Genomic DNA, 24,822 nt, shown 5'->3' with positions numbered 1-24,822 from the left:
TTATTTTTTTTCGCATTATACGCACAACACAAATGCATCTTACAGATTCTCAAGTTCTCACCCCCCCCCCCAGAAACAAGATCCTAAATTTCCCACCGGTTTTGATAATATTTGAACCGGTATTATAAGCAGTAATACTATATAGGAGGTTTAAACCTGAATTATCACAGAAATAAGAACACGAAAGATCTTAATAACTGCAGTCGTATTGTCGAACAAAGTTTAAAAAGGGTTGACCTCTTGAATGAAAATGTCATAGATACTTGTAAATTTGCATTTGAAACTAACATCACTACAAGTGCATTGGCAGTTTATACTGGAAAATAGTTCACTGTGGCGCAAGAAAACAAAAACTGGATATTGTATCCCCTTACCTTTTTAAATTCGAGACGAGGCAAGAAACACAACAATTATCATCTCGTTTTCGAGAGGAGAAATTCTTCGAGTTCTATGGGCAACACTAATTCACCCAAGTCTTGGATCTCAAACACTATTGTAGTGTCACAAGATTCATATGTAAAAAAAAACTACAAATCGATAAAATGATGTTACGAAAACAATGAAGAGCATTTATCTACGTTTAAAATATACAAGTCGTTACACAATGCACTCCAATAATAAGTATGGTTTAAATATTGTTATATCACACTATTCATGGACCAATCGTGACGCAGAACGGTTGTGATAACTTCCAGTTGAAATTAAGAAAAACAATTTGGGCATGATTTTTTTTACATAAATTAACAACACGGAAGAATAAAATTTCGAGACAAGAGCGAAAGATTCCTTCGAGGATCGAGACAAGACAAAACCTATTAAATTTAGTAGACGAGACGAGAAAACCTTATTTCTCGTCTCGTTTCATAGAGAACACTATTTGAACGAAATATATATCACTCTTTCTTGTGGCGACTACCTGGCAGAAGTTGGTACCTATCTTTGCATGAATAATCAATGTTATGCCGTATCAATCTGCAAGCATATGATCAATCTTTACGCAATTATTGGGGAATAGAGCACTGTAGAATGCATTAGGTTACACATATGGACAAAATCCATACACATGGTGTTTGTCCACCACAAAACCCAATTAACGCGAGCTGGGATCGAACCGGCCACCCCACAAACCAGAGGTGAGCTGTCAGAGATATCGAGTAATTTTCAGGAATTCATACAACGTCTCAAGAGTAGGTTATCTTTCTTCCGTTAACCTTGCATTCAAACCAGAAGTGGAAGAAATCAACCGTTTTCGGTTTTAACATTGATTGCCATAAAACTAAATTGGTAGTAGATAACGACAGTTATCGAAAATCGATTGAACATCTGAAGAAAAATACCATCTTCAGCTGTATCTCTCTACTGAAACAGGAAATTGTAAAAAAAAAATTATTCTTCCGGTTTCAAGCTCCTTAGAGCCCCTCGGGGCTATGTGGATACTGTATGCGTCTTGTTGCGGGAGACCCGAGTTGAATTCCCGGGGAGTTGAAGCGAGTTTGCTATTCAGTCCACTACACAGTTCAAAACTATTTTTATAAGATGAACACTTCCCTCACTTGAAAGCAACACAGAGAGCTTTTCTGAAGTTTTCGTACGTCGTTAATTCCAATACGCCTCTACAGGTAACGATTTGCCGAGATGTTTACGCAAAATCAATGAAATCTTTATAATCTATGAAGAGAGAAAAAACTGACTTTGTTCTTATATGCTGTCAATCTGCATTCCATTAGTATCTTCGTCTGCGGGGACAACCCAAAGTTCAAGCGCGTGACCTAGCGGGGGCAGAGAATGAAAGAAACTACCTGCTTTGCCTCCTATCTGCTGTTCTGCGTTCTTGCAACATAAAGATTATAAATTAAACAGCTTATAAATGGAAGAAAATTAATTTTAATTACCGCTCTTTAATATTACCCTAGCAAGAAAAAATAAAAGTGAACATGCAATATTAATACTAAAAAATATTTGGACGAATTTTGAAATGTATAAAATAAATAGTTTTCATAATATTTTGGAAAGAAATATGACATGTTATTATATAGGGAAATCCCATCGCATTCCGAGTGTTGGACACAGCCTTAAAGAAAGCTCATTTAGAATTAAAAGATGTAATAAACACAGTAACACTGTGCTTCTTATCAGAGTTCAAATCTTATAACTAAATCTATACATTATTCTAAAGAAATTAAATTCAACTCTTCTGCTATAAAATATTACGCCCGCTTGTTTCTCTAACATCCAAAAGGTCATTTGTTTTTTCAAATGAGTCAAATAATTTAACAGTAAGTTTAATTACAATAATGTCGGACTTTAAATTAATTACTTCATGAAATGCTTGTTAAGATATGAGTTTCCCTACTACATTAAATTCACTTAAAAATGTTAGTGCATTACTTTAAATTAATTTGACATACTATTATATGATAATTAATTTTATAGAAAGAAAATATATTCACAACTCTATAAAAAGGGAACTGAACTGAGTTATTGCTTGTTACATATTATTTAGTACAAACAATTTCAATTACTTAGAGAAAACAGTAGAAATGTTAACAAATGTGTAATTAAAATTGAATTATTTATAATCTTTAAATTTCAAACACATTCCTGCATATTTAAATTCTTTCTTTTGGAATTTAAATTCACTCAACTGAGTGAGAAAAATATTAGGAAAATACAGAACATGTGCAATTCCGTCATTAAATTTGTAGCTGTATATCACTATCATAAGAACACACGCTGCACTTCGGTTTCTACAACGAGCATTTCTATTTCTGCTGAAGGCAAATGAAAAGGGCAACTTGCCGTTTACTAGTCTATATTATTGCATAAGAGAAAACAAATCTTCAAGCTTAAGTTTAGTACATTAACGAAATGCAAAACTAAACATGCCACCACAATGAACCTTCCAATTTGTCCGAAGGGTAGTTGCTTCTTTTACAAAAAGGTTGAATCATATTGCTACAAGATGATAAAACTCTGAACTACAATTGGAATTCCAGTTAGAGACGATTGCGAAATTGTTTTGTAACTAACTGGAAAAAACATTGACAACATTTCGGTGTTCCTAATTTTCTTCCAGTCAAATTATATAAATTCGGTAGCTTCACGTTTTGTTTTCTAGATATAACATACACTTTACTACTCACTTCGGGATTTGGTAGATGGCACACATAACAACAGTGAATCTTTCAATTAAAATGTGGTTTGATACGTACACGAAAAGTAAATATTATTTTTCCTAATGGCATAGTGGTACCGCAGTAGCTCACTCGTAGAATGAAGGCATCTAGTGTTTGAGGTTTCTAGTTCAAGCCCACCTGTCACCAAGTAGGCACTGTGCCAGACAAACACAGTATTTTGGGGTTTCTCTATCTTAACAAATTAATCTACATTAGAATATTTTATTGATTACAATATATATTATTTTCATTAACTATTTCAGGACATTACAAGTTATGTGATCTTGCTGGAATGGCTTGCTTAGCTCGTGAACACGGTAAGTTAACTAACTCAATCATTATTTCGTATCTTTCTTTTCCCCGAAAGAATATCTTATTTCTATTTCACATATGGGGATGCATGATACTGTTAAATGATAAGTATTATTATTTCAGTCACATTTCGTTAGTGAATCGCCAGTATTATTTGAGTTTCAAATAAGAAACGGATTATATTCTCATTTTCAGATTACGATCGAATCATGCAGAACTGCTAGTATTTACTCGCAACAAATGAACAGAATTATAATTTCGTGATTTTAGTTTTTCGCGACCTAACTCAAATTTACATGGGTTTTGATTCTCAAAATGCTCACTCCAGCAGTCGAAATGCATAAAGGTGCTAGACAGATTTTACCTATATGTCTTTTGCAAAATTTCTACAGAACATCAAAATGAAACTAATATTTAAACAACGTATATGAATACTAAATGCAGAAAGTTGAGCGTATTGTATATGACCGTTTTTATGGCGCTCTTACCCCACGGAAATCAGTTACTCCACGAGATAGATGAATGTCCGATCACCAACATTAAGGAATAACATAATACCGCAATATCCAATACAACAAATAATGTTCAAGATATAAGCGTTTCTACCTTACGCATCGGAAAAAGTAATAATGCGGGAAAAAGTTTATATAACGCAAAAATCAAATCTACTGCATTTTAATACTTTCACGACATGATATTGCTATAAAACTTAGGAATCAGTTAATCATATTCAGTATTCCCACCAATATGTAAAATAATTAAATATGCACTCTCATCCACCTTTGTCATTCTGGGTAATAAAGCCAGTGAAATAAGCTCAATGAGGTGTATGTATGTACCAAATTTCACAAAATTAAATCCCCACGTTAAGCGGGTTTGCATATCCAGGCTCCTAACTATGAAAACATTTACGTTCACTCCAACCTCAATCATTTCACGAATTCATCCTGTTTTACGTATGTTATTAGGACATAATATCGATTGTGATTTATTCTAAAAACACTTTTAAACATTGCAAGAGCTGTAACGTCCAAATATTTATTGAGAACTCATAGTCGTATCGGAATAAGCAAAAGCGAGTATGGAACAGTAAACTGGTTTCACAAAAGGCAAAAGAAGAGACGCACAGGCATACAAAACGGTCGAGTGGTTTGGGTTGATACACTATCAATCACATGTTTGTGTGTTCAAACCCGGTAGTAAGTTGTTTCTTTTTTAAGTGTCTTCCTATTTTCATCCGGAGGCTGAAAATATTTCTTTGAGTAACTCATTGAAAACTTCTTTTGTTTCAAATTCGATTAGAACGGAACATTATATGAATTGCGAATCTTAAATCCATAGCTTAAAAAAAATGAAGTATACTCACTACTCCATTATCCTCTGATTTGTAACGAAAAACTATTTATAAACAGGGTGACTTCAGAAAATTATCCTCGGGGGGAATTTCAATATGCGGGTGGAGGGCAAACATTGGTAGTCCACATTGAGCACGATCGAATACATGGTACTGAAGGCGGAAATTTCTTAGCTCGAGAGGGGTCTCAAATTCTCCCTCAGATCACGTCCTGAAAGCATCATTGCTCAAAAGCTTTTCGTAACAAATATAATATTACACGTGTTTCTCGTTCTACATTTGCAATTGGTAAAATCATAACTTATAGAGGATTATAATAAAAGCATAAAAATTACAATACCAATCATGTATACATTATCCTGTAAGTTACCAACTTTGGGTCAGATAAAAACTCAAATATTTGTTTTCGGATTGCACTTAGAAGTAAGTCCTCTCTATATAATCCTGATTGAAAAGTCATGTATAACTCTAATTAATTAATCAATATTTATAAAAATATTTTTTTATTTTACTATTTTTACTATTCAATATTATATACACTTCATTTCCAAAATCAAAATCTCGAAAATGTATATTGTACGAGTGCAGATTCGCAAATAAATGATTATTTATCATATATATTGGTCTCTATTCGAAATTCTATTTAATCGAATCCGACAAGAACACAGGCAGAAGCATCGAGAACAGGTGAAAAAAAAGAAAGAAAAAAGGTGTTGTTCCCTGCGGGGACTCGAACTTAACTCGAATGGTGCTTTATGAGCTGAACGCCTTAGACCACTCGGCTATGGTAACAACTAGTCATCGTTGCAAAGGCTTCGAGTAGTAGTTCTTGTTACAGAATAACATTTTCTATTGCCTAAAATTTAAACCTAATTTACTTTGATATATCTATTAATTTGTTTCATGAACACGTTTTCGTTACTTTGATGAATGATGTATGTTGTTGATATAGATTCTATTACATGTTCTTTCGTAAATATTATAGAAAGTATCAGGGTTATTTATGATCTTTCATGGAAAATGACTGGCGCATGCGCAGTACACAGACAGTTCAATTGGAAGGCGAGGAAGGAAACGCTAACACGCTGTTAGAATGTTTCATCGCTGTGAAGTATAAAGAATAGCTAAAATGTATTTTACGCTTGTCATTGCGTAAAGAATCACCAGGTTAATGTTTGTCCAAGTTCTCACTGATCAACTGGACTCATGAAAAATAATTAATATTGTCACTGCACAATATGAAGAATAAAGAACGTAAATTACACCACATTGTTCTCGAATTCGAACCTAGCTAAGGAAGGGACAATAAACAAAATGTGATTTATTCATTCGATTTGAGATAATTCAATGAAACTAGAAATTACACAATCAAAAGGAAAAACATCGTTAAAAAGACAATAATACTTTTATCCGAGATGTGAAATAAAGTTATTAATTAACTGAAATGAAAGTAATATTGGGCATGATATAGAGTAAGAAAAAAAGTAAATGTATTCTTAGAAACGTTCAAAGTAAATTCACAAATACTTTTTGAAGATATACTACTCTTTCTTAACGTTTTAACGAACTAATAAGTAAACAAGCAAAGGAAAAGAATGAATAACGAAAGTATTGCTCTTGAAAAAATATAATAAATAAATGAAACTTAAATAAATGTTTACACAAAAAAATAACACACTAGTACTTCGTGTAATCACCTCCAGAGTCAATAACTTCTTGAATTCTGGAGGGGATACTAGATACAAGTCTCGAGCAATACGACAGTGTATCACGAAAATGTTGCCACAGTTCCATAACATGATTTTGAAGAAACGTTTAGTCTCTGTCTTCACGTCTCTCTTCCCATTCTTGCACCATGTAGGCCCACAGATGTTCAATTGGGTTCAAATCTGGGGATAGAGGGGGCCACTCAATACAAATTAACTCTGGATGTTCACTTAGCCACTCTCGTGTTTGCCGGGAAGTGTGAACAGCACTGTTGTCATGCATAAATATATATTCTACCTGTTCGGGGAAGTTTCTTTCTAAGGACGGTAACAACGTATTTTCGAGGATATTAATGTAAACGCTGCTGTTCATTCTCTCAGGCACCGCAACCAAATCTCCAGGACCAGCAGCCGTCATGTATCACCAAAAGTGTCTGATATTCGTCCTGAACAAGAAGTTCTGATAATAATTTGTTCAGCATACCAGGTTCCGCGCGGTCTATACAATATAGCTCTGCCCTGTTGGTTAGACTTGAAAACCTTCTCGTCGGTCCAGATGATTAAGTCCCAATATGACTGAGGTTGGGTTATGTTATTCTGTGCCCATTCCATTCGTCTGGCCTTGTGAGTTTCAGTCAGGAGAGTCTTCCTAGCGGGTCTTGAACAGTGTAGACCAACCCCCAATAATCTTCTTCTTATTGTTTCGTGAGAACAATTATATTCTCTGGCTTTGTCCAAGAGGATTGACGTGTGGCGTAGAGGTCTGTTGATTACTTCTGTAACTAAAGCTTGATCTTGAGCTGCAGTTGTCACTTTTGGCCTTCCACTTCTTGACCGAGACCTGAACCATTCGCCACCTTCTTCATGTCGCTGAACCCATTTCTTGACCGTTTTCTTGTCACATCCCAGATCTCTAGCAATCTGAGGCACAGTTTGTCCCATTTTTGCTCGGCCTATGATTTCTCCTCTCAGAGCAACACACATTTCTACACAACCTTTAGAGCGAGGCATTTTCAGAACCTGTTAGAAATTTGCGTTCTGGCGTGTATGACAAATGTCGGTAAAGTGCATTTTTCTGTTTCTACTGCGCATGCACCAGTCAATTTTCATGAAAGATCATAAATAATCCTGACAATTGTTGTAATATTTATGAACGAATACGTAATAGAACCTATATTAACAACATCATTCTTCAAAGTAAAGAATACCGTAAACATAAAACAATTTCAACAGACTATTACATCAGGCCAAAATAGGCTTAAACTTCAGAGAATACAAAATAAATTTCATACTGTAACAAAAGATTGAACATGAAACACGCTTATTATATTTTCAACTTGTGACATTAGCCGAGTGGACTGGAGTTCACCGGTAGACGTGAAGGAGTGCGGACGTTTGCTCCTGCTCGTTGTGCCTACCGAGTAGCCAATTAAGTGCGGCTAGCTAAGTGCTATTTCAGTGACTGTGATTAGTGCTATCTTGCTATAGTGAACAGCTTTGATACTTATCGAGTATATAGTTATTGTTTGAAAAGTATTTGTTGTTTTTTGTTTGAATTGGTGCGCATCATGTTTCGTGGTTTACGTCAGAACACAGTGAAGCTTGCATTCGATAAAAGTATACGACATATACGCCCAACTGCTTTGGATATCCATGTTTGGCTGGATGAACAGGTACATGTGAATTTGGATCAGATTGATGGTATTCAATTAAACAGTGAGGAATATTGCGTGTTCTTGAAATTTAGATCTCCGGAAAAATTTGAACAATTTCTCCTCAATACACCTAGTGAGCTTCCCTTTTTGCATCAAGATGGCTCCCGGAGCCTTGTTTCAGTGCAAAATGCTTCAGATACGCTTACACGTGTGCGTATCACAGATCTTCCCCTTGAACTAGATGTTAGTTTTCTCAATTCTGCCCTCAGTAATTACGGAAGTGTGAAAAAGATAGAAAATGAGCAGTGGTCCCAGAAGTACCGCCTTCCTGTGTTTAATGGCGTACGTATAGCGTATATGGAACTCAAGAAACATATTCCTTCGAAATTACTAATCCAAGGTTATCGAACAAGTGTTATATACTCTGGGCAACCCCCAACTTGCTTCGCGTGCCACCAGGTCGATCACACGTTTAATTCTTGTCCTCGACGCCTACAACGCGCCAAACATTTGAGTACAGCTCCTCTGACGCTCAATATGTTCCAGTTATCTGGAAAAACTCTTCCTCAAACTCCTCGTTACTCAACCGATCAGAGCTTTCAACCTGGTAACAGTACGTTAACAACGGCCTTATCTGACTCATTACCCAGTGCCCACAGTGCTCCATCGCTACAGGACCTAAATGAGTTTCCAGTGCTGACTGTGCCTACCTCCCTGGATCGACCCACGGATACCGGGATACAGGATTCGATAACTAGTGCGTCCCCCGAAGATATAGGAGATCCGCCCATGGTGCCTGATGTCAATGACCAGTGTTCGGTCCTAAGTGTGTCGGCAATAGAGGAGGCTTCCAACGCCAGTGCTTCGCAGATACCGCCTACTAAGGTACTTAATGACCTTCCGCCTCCTTTATCTGACTCAGTAGATGCGGAAAGCAGCAAAACTGTGAGAACGGTTTATATAAGTGAAAAAGCAGGTAAGATTGCCTTGTCAACACACAAGAAAATAAAAACAAACACAGGGAAAGGAAAGGCTGTCGTGACACGTGACTCACGTGAGCCTGTTGTTGGTGCTTCGATTACATCCTCGCAACCTAGCTTCTCGAATGTCCTTAACGATTCACTACAAACAGACAGTGTAAAGAATCAACCTGAATAGTGTTGTTTTTTCTTCTTTCTGTTTGTCAGGTCTCATCATGCAGTTTGTTTATTTTGCAGCTCTAATAACTCTAGTTACTTTCTATCCGCTGTGTATGTCTTACCCTATTGTCACTGTTTGTAAAGTGGGTACTTTAAATTTAAATGGTATAACTAGTCCTACGAAACAACGCTTGTTACATAACTTTATACGATTACATGACTTTGATATACTCAATTTGCAAGAACTCAAAATTGCCGATTTAAGTTTCATAGATCGGTATAATTGTTTTGTTAATCTTGGATATAGTGGTAGAGGTACTGCAATATTAGTGCAGAAAGGAATCCATGTGCAACATCTTACTCGTTTACCGTCTGGCAATGGGCTCAGCCTTGTATGCGATAACATTCTCTATGTAAATGTGTATTGCATGTCAGGTTTTCTACACAAAACTGACCGTGAAAATTTTTTTAATGCTGATATCGTGCCTCTGTTTTCTACTCCGCATACGAGTATTATCCTTGCTGGAGATTTCAATTCAATTTTGTTTTGTGACGATTCTACTGGCTATTTTAATAAATGCTTAGCGTTAGAAAGACTGGTCCACGGATTCCGTTTAGTTGATACCTGGCGGTCCAAACGAACTGATATCATTTATACGCATGTCACTCCATCAGTGAAGTCACGCATAGACAGGATCTATACCTCCTTCGATCTCGTACCTCGTGTGTGTGACATTAATGTTCTTATGGCTTCGTTTAGTGATCATAGTGCTGTGTGTATGTTGCTCAAATTTCCTCCCCCTCTCCTTGGTTTGAGCCCAACGTTCGGTCCCTCTAACTGGAAACTTAATCCACAGCTTCTGAAATCTGATGATATTAAAGAACTGTTTCAAAAGAAATGGGCTTACTGGTGTCGACAACAGAGATATTTTGGCAGTTTAAATTTGTGGTGGGTTCAATATGCTAAGCGTAAAATTAAATCATTTTTCCAATGGATGCATTCTGAATACCGTCAGAACAGCAAAACTACCATTGACTACCTTTACAAAGTGTTACATGAGTTGTGGCAACAGCCTCCCTCTGCGCACACGTATATGCATATCAATAAAATCAGAGCAAAATTAATTCGATTAGAAAACGACTATTTACAGACTATCACTAAATCATTCGATTCCAAATTATTGTTGTCTAATGAACGAGTTACATTTTTCCCCATCATGCGGCAACTTAATAGAAGGAGAACTAATTTTATGGAAGATCTTGTATTAGAAAATGGCCAAGTTGTCACTGCATTACCTGATATCATGTCCAGTTTAACACAGCATTATGAACAACTATTTGAATCGCATCCAGTTGCTACTCAGATATGGCCCACTTTCTTTTCCAATATATCTTGTAAATTAACAGCGGCTGACAATGCACAATTGTTAGCCCCGATTACTAAGCAAGAGATTTATGATGTGTTAAATACTACAAAACATTGTAGCAGTCCTGGCAAGGATGGACTCATTTTTCTCTTCTATAAACAGTATTGGGATGTGGTAGGAGATACTTTCACTGCTGTACTTAATGATATGTTTCAATCTGGAAATGTTATGCAAAATGATGGTATCATTATTTTAGTTCCAAAAAAAGGAGCCCAAGCTCATATTTCTAATTTTAGACCCATTACGCTGTTAAATACTGATGTAAAATTATTGTCTAAGGTATATAAAGTACGCATGGAAAAAGTTCTTGAGAAACTTTTAAGTGGTAAGCAGGCAGCGCTATCAAAAGAACGTAATATTTACTATGCCCTATGTAGCCTACGAGACATCATGGGATATTTTCAAGTGCAACAGCTCCCTGCCTGTGTCACTTCTATAGATTTCAAACATGCTTTTGATTTTGTCGAGCATAACTATCTTTACGCTGTATTTCAAGCATATGGTTTTGATTCACGTTTTATTGATAATATTAAAAATTTATATCACAATGCAAAATCCCAGCTTCACATCAATGGTTACTTTAGTTCACCCATATCTATCAAGCGAGGTATTCGACAAGGATGTCCATTGTCAATGTTGTTATTTGGCTTAGTTCTTGAACCTTTATTGCAAAATTTGTCCTGTTTTCCAGTCTCACATTTACATGATTTTCAAAATATTGCTTGTTTTGCTTTCGCTGATGATGTCTCAATCAGTTGTACCACTGTTGCTCAGGTAAACTATGTGCACCAGTGCTTAAATAGCTATTGTAATGCTAGTGGAGCAAAAATTAATGTCAATAAAACGAAGAGTTTAACCTTTAATAATTGGGCAATGGTCAATAAAGGGTTAACTATCTGTCATTCAGAAATTGTGACGAAATTAAAAATTTTAGGTGTTAATTTTACGAGTAATCTTGATCCAGACTCTGAGACAGTCTGGACGCCAATAATCAATAAAATCAGGACAGTTGTTCTCCAAAATCGTCATCGACAGCTGAATTTAATTCAGAGAGTCTGGTATGTGAATACTTATATATGTTCTCAATTATGGTATACAGCACAGGTATGGCCACTTCCGGACATCTGTGCCAAAAAAGTGCAATCGATCATTGGCTGGTTTATTTGGTGCGACTTTTTCTTCCGCGTTCCACAAGTAGTAATGGTGTTACCAGTAGACAATGGTGGCCTTGCTTTAATCAATGTACGACTCAAGTGTAAAATATTATTTTTATTACGTAGCTATAAATTGTATAATTTGGACCATAGCCATACACAACAATGGCTACAATGTTGGACGCCCACCTTACCTGCTCCAAATCCACCCAATGTTCCTTTCCTTCAACACGCACCCTTATATGTATATAAATTCGTTCTAGCCTGGAGTTATCTATCTAAACATGATGAGATAAGAGAAGTCTGTTCTCGTGATCTTTATCTGTATTTTTTAAAAATGACCTTTACTACAACTACGATACGAGTACAGCAGAACAATAATAGTTGTAACTGGAATCGCATATGGTTTAATATTCATAGAAAGTTTCTTCCGACTTGTGTACGTAGTTTATGGTATAGTGTTGTACATGATATTCATGCTACTAATCAACGTTTGTTCGACATCCATCGCCTACCACATAATGCATGTTCCCATTGTGGACACCCCGACACCATTATCCACAGATACACCTCTTGCCAGCTAGTAATGTCTGTGTGGTTAAAACTATGTGCTCTCCTTGCTATCGTATGTCGGACATCTCCACACCATTTCCCACCTGATATTATTACCTTACCCGATTATCATTGGTACCCTCCAACCCGCAATAATGCTGTTACTTGGCTAATAGGACACACCGTATACTATATTGATTCCAGTCGCACTCACATAAGTGTCACGGATTATCATGAATTCTTAACACGCACCAGGTGGAAAACTTTTGGTATGGTACCTTTCCACAAGACTTTCGCAAACTTTTTAACTGCCTCATTTTAACATGATATGACTAGTGTAATCTCTGTAAGCTCATATTTGTAGTACCTCTAAAATCCTCTAATACTGTCAATATTTTACAAGTTCTCGTCTACCTTGATAAGCTCAAAAAAAATGTAATATGATGATGTGATTTGTATTGTTCTTAAAGCACTGTATATATGCCAACTTTCTACTTGTATTTACCGTCTATGTCTTATGTCTAAACGATCAATTTCTTTCAGGAATGTAAGTGACCTTGGGAAATAAAGATGTTTAAAAAAAAAAGTGGACTAAGGCATTCGGCTAGAGATTCTGAGGCACCATTCAAGAGTAGTTCGAATCCCACCGCAGTACACTTTGGTTTAACCTCTTTTTGACGTTTCTGTTTGTGAGCCTGCCGGATTCTATTAAATATAATTTCGCAATACGCTAAAATATACGTAATATTTGAAATTCTTAACCTCCCATTTTTACATTTTTCAAGCTCAGTTGAGAAGAAAGAGGGAAAATGAAAGTACAAAGTTTTACAATAATTACTTAGCATTTACTGTCATTGTAATTGTGGATATTTAATTTATGAAAATGTATAATAAACTAAAAATATATTTAGTAGGTCACATGTCTCCATTTTTCGACTCTAACTTGAAAGTTACAGTTTAGGCGGTGACATATCAAAGACTCAGGAGGTTGAGGGGGTTGTAACCCCTCCCATTGAAACTTTTATATTCTATTGAAATAAAAAGTATTTCAGTTTATAATCTTGGAAAAGCAACAATCACTGTGTGTCGAGGACGGTTTATTTATACTGCGATTTATCACTTCCAAATGTGTAGAAGATGTGACTGGATATTGTGCATAATCATTCAAGAAATATAACACAACGAAGGGACTTCGTAAACTCTTCACGCCACCCCAGGAGGAGGAAGTGCGTCCCGCCTAATTTCGGTTGGGAACTACTGCTTGCGAGGGAAACATTCTAACAGTGTATTAGAGTTTCCTTCCTCGCCTTCCAATTGAACTGTCTGTGTACTGCGCATGCGCCAGTCATTTTCCATGTAAGATCATAAATAACCCTGATACTTTCTATAATATTTACGAAAGAACATGTAATAGAATCTATATCAACAACATACATCATTCATCAAAGTAACGAAAACGTGTTCATGAAACAAATTAATAGATATATTATATCAAAGTAAATTAGGTTTAAATTTTAGGCAATAGAAAATTATATTCTGTAATAAGAACTACTACTCGAAGCCTTTGCAACGATGACTAGTTGTTACCATAGCCGAGTGGTCTAAGGCGTTCGGCTCATAAAGCAGCAATCGAACTAAATTCGAGTCCCCGCCGGGTACAGCAATTTTTTCTCTCTTTTTTTCACCTGTTCTCGATACTTCTGTGTTCTTGTCAGATTCGATTAAATAGAATTTCGAATAGAGACCAATATATATGATAAATAATCATTTATTTGCGAATCTGCACTCGTACAATATACATTTTCGAGATTTTGATTTTGGAAATGAAGTGTATATAATATTGAATAGTAAAAATAGTAAAATAAAAAAATATTTTTATAAATATTGATTAATTAATTAGAGTTATACATGGCTTTCCAATCAGGATTATACAGAGAGGACTTACTTCTAAGTGCAATCCGAAAACAAATATTTGAGTTTTTATCTGACCCAAAGTTGGTAACTTACAGGATAATGTATACATGATTGGTATTGTAATTTTTATGCTTTTATTATAATCCTCTATAAGTTATGATTTTACCAATTGTAAGTGTAGAACGAGAAACACGTGTAATATTATATTTGTTACGAAAAGCTTTTAAGCAATGATGCTTTCAGGACGTGATCTGAGGGAGAATTTGAGACCCCTCTCGAGCTAAGAAATTTCCGCCTTCAGTACCATATATTCGATCGTGCTCAATGTGGACTACCAATGTTTGCCCTCCACCCGCATATTGAAATTCCCCCCGAGGATAATTTTCTGAAGTCACCACTGTTTATAAATAGTTTTTCGTTACAAATCAGAGGATAATGGAGTAGTGAGTATACTTCATTTTTTTAAGCTATGGATTTAAGATTCGCAATTCATATAATGTTCCGTTCTAATCGAATTTGAAACAAAAGAAGTTTTCAATGAGTTACTCAAAGAAATATTTTCAGCCTCCGGATGAAAATAGGAAGACACTTAAAAAAGAAACAACTTACTACCGGGTTTGAACACACAAACATGTGATTGATAGTGTATCAACCCAAACCACTCGACCGTTTTGTATGCCTGTGCATCTCTTCTTTTGCCTTTTGTGAAACCAGTTTACTGTTCCATACTCGCTTTTGTTTATTCCGATACGACTATGAGTTCTCAATAAATATTTGGACGTTACAGCTCTTGCAATGTTTAAAAGTGTTTTTAGAATAAATCACAATCGATATTATGTCCTAATAACATACGTAAAACAGGTTGAATTCGTGAAATGATTGAGGTTGGAGTGAACGTAAATGTTTTCATAGTTAGGAGCCTGGATATGCAAACCCGCTTAACGTGGGGATTTAATTTTGTGAAATTTGGTACAATATATGTATACGTTTATACAAACACACACGCACATATATATATATATATATATATATATATATATATATATATATATATATATATATATATATATATATATATATATATATATATATATATACCGAAAGGAAACTTCATTTAATTTCTCAGCAACGCAATATTCTGGTATGTTAATATCTCAGTTCAATCTCATAGATTATACTATAATATATTTCGTCTGCTTGAAAAACAAACAAAATCTTTATTATGCTTATGCTATAAACAATATCGCTTGCACACCAAACAGGAGTAGTTAATACAAAGAGTACGATTAATTTGAATAATAACGTGAAAGCTGTTATTACTTACCAATTCCTTGTCCGTAATTCCTTTGTCCAAGAACGCTCATTTCATATGCGTTGTAAATATTGTAGTCACTGTTCCTGTAATATATACTTGATATTATTATATGATTATATTTTTGTGTTTAACTGCAACTTGTTCTGCTAAAGTAAGGCCAGTTACACATAATCAAATATTCCATCAGATATTGCATGATATGTTTCAGCAAAGTGGAATTTGAACGTGTATGATACCAAGTTGTATGCAACATTGGGGTTGGTCACACTATTTCATGCAACGGTTCTAAAATAAAACGCTCTATTCCTAATCAACATTGGATCAAAGAAAACAAACGAAAATCACTTTGCGGTGGCAATAAACCTAAAAACGGGAAGAAATTGAAATGCTTATTGGTGCCTACAAGCAGGATCCTGTTTTGTATAAATGTAAATTTAAAGATTATTACAAGAAATACGAACACAAATAAGTCTTGGAAAAAATTGTGGCTGAAGGTAGGCTGGCACGGCCAGATACTACGAATAGGTGAGCATTCACATTCTACATGCATGGATCATATTTCCAATTGCACGTTTATTTTAAGATTTTCGATTTAAACAGCTTACTTTTAAATAACTACGTCAAGCGACTACCGCGATGCACTGTATGTCTACCAAACAAATGTAACAATTGAATGAAGAAATGTAAACAAATGGGGGAATAAAACTAAGTTTTGTATTTAATCGTTTATAGTGCGAGTAAAACTGTCAGCCAAATTATTTGAGCAAATGACTATCAAAGATGAGTTTGATATAACATTTGATGACAAACTATGCATGTATCATGGAGTTAATTTGTTACTGAATTTTAGTCTGAAAATTGCAGAAACTTTTATTAGATAAAGGAAGAAATATATATCCAAAAATATTGAATGCTTGTACAGGATCTTTAGAAATATTTACTCACACATGGGAAAATATATTAAAGACAACTCAGTTCTCCGAAGAAATTTTGCCTAAGAAGATGGCAGACAGGACGAAATAGAAAGTCTAAAGACCGTTAACATGCAGCGCCTGAGAACTAGTGTTCGTACTTTGAGGCAAATGTCCTTGCTCTATGGACATTTCGTAGGTAAATTAAGCAAAAAAGGAGAAGGAGATTTTTTTATAAAACGTGAAAATCCAGGGACATCTCGCGTTTATTCACCAATATAAATGCCTAAATTTTTCTTTGTTCTTCAGAAATAAACCAGCATAATAGCAATGGTTGTTGTGTGCGTGTGTCTGTTAAAGTGCTCTAATTTGCATTAATTTTAACTGGGTGTTTTTATATGCATTTTTCTGTAGAAAAACGCGATGGAAAATGTAAAAAATAGAAGCAAAAAGCAAATGAATAAAACAAATGTGGTTGTAACCTTCCTCTTAATGTACTTAAACTAATTCTATCATCTGATTTCTGTCATAGAAATTGGATACTTAACAAAGTAGGAAAAAAATTATAAAAATGAGGGGAAATCTTTTGTGAGTCGAGAGAAATGTTCTTAAGAAAACCTACTAACACTGCTGAGAGCAGTTTCGCCAATGCTTATTAAAATTTTTAAAATGAAGAAGCTCTGCGCTGCCTGTTGAAGTATAAAATAACCAGAAGCTAAAGCCGGTCACAGGGTGTTCTTTTCTATTAGTGCGGGTACTGGCCTGTGTCACGTGTGCATTATGCAAGTCATCATTTTAATTGCTGAGTGTTATTACCTACATAAAAGAGAGTTTATTATTTTGGTCAGGTGATCTGGTACATGGTCGTTTAGTCGCTATATTAGATTCAAGATGGCGGATCATGACCTTCTCATAACTCGGCCATTGATAAACCGATTATGATCATCCTTCTCTCTTTGAAGAGAGAAAACTACACTTTACAATTTTGTATTACTGCACTTTTCGCGAACTCCGCGCCATTTTCCGTAAAAATGGAAATAGTAGAATTCAAGATAAAATTTAATTCTACTTTCGTAATTTTCTCGAAAATTTCTAATAATTCAACATTTTAATAAAACACAAAAAGAAGAAGAATTTAATAGGCTTTAGAACAGTATACAACGGACTGCATTTAACTTAAAACTGAGGTATATAATAAAGGAAAACTAACAACATATATGGTTTTAATTGTTGCAAAAATAGCTTTTCCGCCTTTTCTACCTTCTAGCAATATATCTGTACTGCAGGCGGTAGCCCATCTCACGTGCAACGTTTTATGTGCCCTAAGTTTTGTTGCGGGGTTCGTTAAACACCTATATGAGTTTAAAAACGGTAACATGATTCCGATCATAGTCGTTTGGTTGCCATTTTTAAAGACGGACGCCAAATTACTAGATTTTCCATTTTACACGGGAGGGTCCCACAAGTTGTCGCTAAAATGTGATTTCCACATAAGACATCTGATAGGCCATCATGAGAAATGAACATGAGCAAAATTTAAGGTGCTATGGACCAGAGGATAGGATCTACGCGGCTTCAAAATTTGAATATCCAAAAAATTATATAATGGAATTATGTACGTTTAAAGTAAATATCTTGAAAACCGTTAAAGCAACCAAAACAAAAGTTGCACAATATAATGAGAACAAACTGTCCTATCGAATACCATAAACAGTGTTGCCATACATGAAGCAGTGTTGCCTACTCCGCATAAAAATATATTTTTTTTAATAGTAACATATACAAGTGTACATAGATTTAAAATGCACTATTATCACTAAACACAACAGGGAAGCGTAGTCGTACAGTGTAGGACACAATTGGAGCTAGGTATGCTTAAAATGTACAATGGAGAAGTCTGATATATGGCAACAGATGGTAATAAAGGAATCTGGGTCTCATATTATGAATTTAGTTCAAATGCAAACACAGATAGAATAAAATAGCAAAATGTCAGCAATGTCACAAAATATTGATGCATTTGAAAAATGAAAATGAGTGATGCCATTTTTACGTCCTGTGTCAGCTCCGAATCTATATAGGAGTGTAAGGTGGGATCCAAATCACTATGAAAGAGAAGGATTACAATGAAATGTAAAGTGAAAAGTACAACAAAAACATGTCCGAGGCGGGATTGGAACCCGCGATGCATAATATGTACGTTATCTAGCGTTCTAGACCACCGGCTATTCTGGCCGACTAAAAGCGAAATGAGGTAGTAATAAAATAATTATATTTCCAATGTAAATATGGTAATATTACAGTGTACAAACATAATCAAATGGTATATAGGAGAACAAGTAAAAAGATATGTCACTTAACACAAAAGACAGAAATCAACAAAGTACTCTTCCAAATGTTGATAAGATAACCGAGAGCCAGTTTACAGAATTAGAAAAGTGTGTTTCTTTCCTCGCGTGTATCATTTTGTTTTCGCAAGTTGTCTGCTTATTCATCGGGGCTACAAAAGTATAATGCAAAATCCGCACTTCTTTCTAGTGCATTACTTTATTACCCTTTGTTGCCACATATAACACTTATCTATTGTACATTTTCAGCACATGTAGCTTCAATAGTGTGTAACACTGTACCATTACACTTTACTGTTATGCTTAGTGATAATAATGCATTTTAAATCTGTGCGCACTTGTATATGGTGCTATCTAAAAAAATAGGCTTCCGATAGGGTATTTTGTTCTCATTATATTATGCAACTTTTGTTTTGATTGCTTTAACGGTTTTCAAGATATTTACTTTAAATATACATAATTCCATGATATACGTATTTTTTAGATATTCAAACTTTGAAGCCCCGTAGCTCCTATCCTTCTGGTCCATAGCACCTTAAATTTTGCTCATGTTCATTTCTCATGATGCTCTATCAGATGTGCTTTGCGGTAGTCAGATTTTAGCGACAACTTGTGCGACCCTCCAGTGTAAGTATTTCTCCTTACAGAGTGGTCCGAATTTAGAGCAATGTTGCTCATTTTACTTCTTTCGAAATCTCGTGGTTCTAAATTATAGTATAATTTGAAAAAAAAAATGAACAATGACGTATTATGAGATACAAGTTTTTTTTAACTGGATTCAAAAAGCAGAAAGTATTTTTACAAATAGAAGTATGTATTTTTAGACAAGTACGTCGTAGTGGATAATACTGATAAAAATTAATAACATAGTGCCCAAATTAAAATGAATGTTGCAAAGTTTTAGAGTCGAGATTTATTTCTAAACATTTCTGTTTGGTGCAAACTAGTAATTTTTACATTTACAAAAGTCACAGCACAATACTTCAAATTTTCTATAGGGACATACAGTTTCTCTGAAGCACATTTGGCAATTACATTGCTTAGGAAGATCTTCAGGCTTCGATGGGTCATCTGTCATCTGCGGAGTTAAAACACGTCTTCTTTATGTAACCATAGTCGAACGGTTTGATTTTCTCAGACAGTTCCAAAGCATGAATCTATTTGTAGCATTGGAAGTAGCTTCTTTTTATGTCAAGACTGGTAAATTTTGAGGTAGGAGCCAAAGCTTCAAAGTTTCATAATTTTAAAATTAATTTCTATATCTTTATTTTTGACGAGAAAAGGATTTATGACAAAACCGAAAAAATCACAGATAGTTCATGAACTAGAAAAAAGTTTCAAATACCACCAAATTCCGAAATTCCTCAATTATTTGGTAAAGCAACAGTTATGGACCTTATGACGGTTCAAGCAAAATCTTTAAACCTGAAGACATATGAAAAGGTTTTAAGAAGCATTTTGAAAGCTATCCACCAACATTCTCATACAAGTAAGTGCAACAACATTGTTTTCGACGTTTAGAAGAAAAAATTGTAAAAACACTTGAAAAGGCCAAGAGATCACGCAAGAAACCTGTACATTATGGAGAAACAAGAACTTTTGCAGCCGTACTTTGCTGATTGGATATTCCGGAAAAAAGATTATGTTCCTTATCTGTTCCAATTTGTCTTAATGGTGAAGTAAAACATGGTCAGCAAAGATGTATTTCTATAAAGAATGGGATGAATGAGAATGAATCTGATAATGAAGAAGCAGATGAAAGGATCGTAGCCCATATTTCTCACTTGACACTAACTTCGAAATTAAGCAACATGGTTATTTGTTCTACTCATAATGATGTTTCCTTATTGATGCACTGTATTACTACCTAGATAACTGGAAAAGTTTAAGACTCCAAGAACTTTGGATTTCCTTTGGAGAAGGAAAATCATCGCGGAACATTCCACTTCACTCATTTAAAGGCAGAGTACGGCTTGTTGTTTTAACATCTTTACCAGCTATTCATTCTTTAACCGCCTGCAACAATACAAGCAGCAGCTTTAAAAGCAGCATAATAATGTGGTTAAGGCTTTTTGATTTCGGAAAAGAGCCACTAAATGAGAACAAGTAAAAAAGCAGAAGTTTCGTTCCGTGCACTTGGCTCAAGCTTAGGTCCAATGGGTAGATTACGTTTCCATCAGTTCCATCAAAAAATCGAAAATTTCAAGATTTCGACCCTACTTTAAGATCTATTTTCACATAAAAAGAAGCTACTTGCAATGCTATAAATGGATTCATGGTTTGAAGCCGTCTGAGAATCTCAATCCGGTGGGCTAAGATTACATAAAGGAACATGGACTAAGGTTACATAGAGGAACATGGTATTTTAATTATACAAGTGACAGAAGATCAATCGGAGCCTGAAGAATTTCCTAAGCAATGCAGTTGCCAGATGTGCTTCAGAGAAACGGTATGTCCCTATAGAAAATTGGAAATATTATGCTATGACTTTTGTAAATAAAGTACTAGTTTAGACCAATGCAGAAACCCAATAATGTTAACTTTTATATCGACTCTGAACGATTAGCAATATTCATTTAAATTTTTGGCACTATGTTATTAATTTGTATTAGTATTACCAACTATGACGTATTTGTTGAAAAATACATACTTCTTCTGTATGTAAAAATATACTTCGGTCTTTGAATTCACTGTTCTTAAAACTTGTATCTGAAAATAAGTCATTGTTCATTTTTTTCGCAATTTACACTATAATTTAGAACTACGAAATTTACTTTTCAAACGAGTAAAATGAGCAACCAGGCTGTAACTTTCGAAACTGAGTACGGAGATATACTTAGCAAAATCTAGTAATTTGTCATCCGTTTTTAAATATGGGAACCAGACGACTATAGTCTGGATCACGTGATCGTTTTTATACTCGTATAGGGGTTCAACAAACTTCACAACAAAACATAAAGGACATAAAACTTCGCACATTAGATGGGCTAGCTCCTGCAGTACACATTTATTGCTAGAAAGTAAAAACGGCATAAACGCTATTTTGGTAAGAACAATTAAAATCATACGTACTATTAATTTTCCTTTAATATACAGTCTAGTTTTAAACTAAATGCAACATGTTGTATACCGTCTTAAAGCTTATTGAATTCTGCTTCTTCTTTTGTGTCTTATTAAAATGTTGAATAACAAGCAATTTTCGTGGAAATGACGGAAGAAGAATAAAATGTTATCTTCAATTCTACTCTTTCCAATTTCTCGGGAACATCACGGAAAGTTCAATATTATAAAATACTAGAGTATAATTAGCTCTTTCTAAACACAAAAGAACATCATCAAACTCGGCCCATAAATGGCCGAGTTATGAGCCTTTAAAGAAGGTCTGGATTTGTCATCTTGATCCAATATTGCCACTAAACGACCATAAACCAGATCAGGTGATAAAAAGAATCTAACTCTCTTTTAACCGGGTAATAACACCGAACAGTCAAAATGAGGGCACATATAATGCACACGTGATATGGGCTAGCGCCTAGACTATATTGAAAGTGATATTCAAGAAATTATTTACATAACATATACCCCCTCTTCAATATGTCTTAAAATCCTTTTCCCCCTCTAGAAGCTAAAAATCTCATAAGATGAAAGAATGGATGTGATTTCAAAGTCCCTGTTATCATTTAGTAAAATCAATTGGCTAGACACATTTTCCGAAAACATACCGTTTTTAGGCGATATATACTGGTTCTTGAAGGTTGATCTTCTTCAATCAGAAATCCCGGCCAAGATTGTCCCGGCATCAACAAGGGAAACTGGGACAAATAGGGAACAATTGCCTTTCTGGTGACAGTTGACTCTTTCATTGAAAACTGGGACTGTCCCGGAATACCGAGGTGTCTGGCAACCGTAGTCTTACGATCTTCTGTCCTTCATCCCAGATTGTTGTAGTCAAGCTGGGGGTCACGAGAAAAACTGTTTCTCTCTTGATTTTTTTTGCAGTCGTCTCCTTTTTATCATATAGTGTTTTCCATGAAGACTACTGATGGAATTCATATGCTCATTTTAGTGAAAATTTAATACAAATATTTGTAGAGCAGTGATTTCTTTAAAGCGATATACAATACAATGCAAAGTGTCATTGCAAATAAACGGAATAATATTTTATTGTGTTCACATATTCTTTTATGACTTTTATTAAGAATTCAGTTATATTCAAGACCCACTGAAAAGGCCAGGATCGGACACTTTTACGGCGAACGTTTAATCATTATAGTTTTTTTTAAATTAGTACGGTATGCTTAGGGATTCATTATTTCTTGTTTTGTTATGCTTTTAATGAATAACATTGAATATGAAATATTACAAGACAACACGTTGTTGCTTTATGACTTTGAGATATTGCATACTTTTGTTTTTGACATTTTATTTGTCAACGTTATTTTAATATGTATATCACGTCTTCAACTATTATAATGTATATAATGTAAATCGATAAATTATAGTATATCAGCGATATTCCGGGAATACAGAATGAGTTTTGTTAGTTGCAAAGATGTTACTTTTTAATATTTTAAATCTTATGCAATTGGTATTTTCATCTTTCTACTGCTATATTATTATTAGTTTCATATTATTTCGCTCGCTTTTAGTGCACATTACTTTATATTTTCATTTTTGGGTAATGGATTTCTTTTTTTCAATTTTAAGACTATGTTATGTGCATTCCACATCTCTTCTTAGTTTCAGTGTTTATGATAGTCACTTTGTAGACTTTATACAGGTTATTCTAAACGTCATTTTCGACCCCGTAGTCATCGGGTTTCGGTTGGGGGATGGGAAGCCATAGTCTTCAACTTCAATTATTTTCATAATTTTTCAAAACAGTGTTGCATGCCAATGTAGAACGTCGTCTGTTACTACGTTATTGTAAAACCTTTGTATTATCTGTTTCCAAACAACTACACAATCGTTGGACAGTATGTTGAAAGATATTTCATTTTTGTGTGATTTCTAAATGGATGATGTCAGGAAGATACATTTTTTCAATATTTCATCAAAGAATCTCGAAAGCACGTAAGATTTCAAGCAGATTATGAAAACTGTACTACTGCTATTCAGTGCTTTCCAGTAGTTTATAAATTTCAGGTTACTGAAATAGTAGTGGAACAGGTAGTGAGGAAGAGAGAGGATTAAGGATAGAGAGGAGGAGAGAGAATCACAAAGATATTTGTTCACAAATATATCGAGAAAACTTGATTCTATTTTCAGTACGGTACTATAAGCTTCAATGTCCCCACAGATTATAATGCTCTTTCCTCTCTTTTTTACCTGTTCTGAAGGTTTCTGTTTGTATTAGTGTTCGATTAAACAGAATTTCGAATATAAACCAATATATATGATTAATTATAATTTACTTGCGAATTTGCACTTGTCCATTATATGTTTTCGAAATTTTAATTCTGGAAATTAAATGTATGCTATTACATAGTAAAAATAATCAAATAAAGATATATTCGTATAAATATTGTTTAAGTAATATATAAATATTGAGTTAAACATGGTTTTCCAGCCAAGATTATATAGAGAGGACTTACGTTTAAGTGCAATCCGAAAAATGATTGAGTTTTAATCAGATCAAAAGTATATCCATAACTCAAATTATAATTTCCATGTGATTAATATTATATTTTTTTATGTTTTATTATAATTCTCTATGTTATGATCTTCCCATTTCAAAATATAGAATCAGAAACGAATGTAATATTATATTTGTTTCGAAAAGCTTTTAATCAGTGATGTTATCAGGGAATGATCTGACGAAGAGTTTAAGGCCCCTCTCGACCTGAGAAATTTTTCGTC

The 24,822-nt window shown here is 34.7% G+C and overlaps 1 long non-coding RNA gene across 1 annotated transcript in view; it reads left to right on the top strand.

Annotated features, from left to right (window-relative positions):
* Positions 1-3,444: 3,444 nt before the first annotated feature.
* LOC145679139 (uncharacterized) overlaps positions 3,445-24,822 on the top strand; it is a 111,691-nt gene continuing 90,313 nt past the window's right edge. Inside the window, exon 1 of the long non-coding RNA XR_014130488.1 lies at positions 3,445-3,493. This is a non-coding gene — a long non-coding RNA (uncharacterized LOC145679139). The remainder of the gene's footprint in view (positions 3,494-24,822) is intronic.

Source organism: Thermobia domestica, chromosome 2 (genome assembly GCF_964235325.1).
Source record: "Thermobia domestica chromosome 2, izTheDome1.hap1.1, whole genome shotgun sequence".
In the NCBI taxonomy this organism is placed as follows: Eukaryota; Metazoa; Arthropoda; class Insecta; order Zygentoma; family Lepismatidae; genus Thermobia; species Thermobia domestica.
The sequence above is the reverse complement of the archived record's forward strand: the minus strand, read 5'-3'. Positions and strand labels throughout refer to the sequence as shown.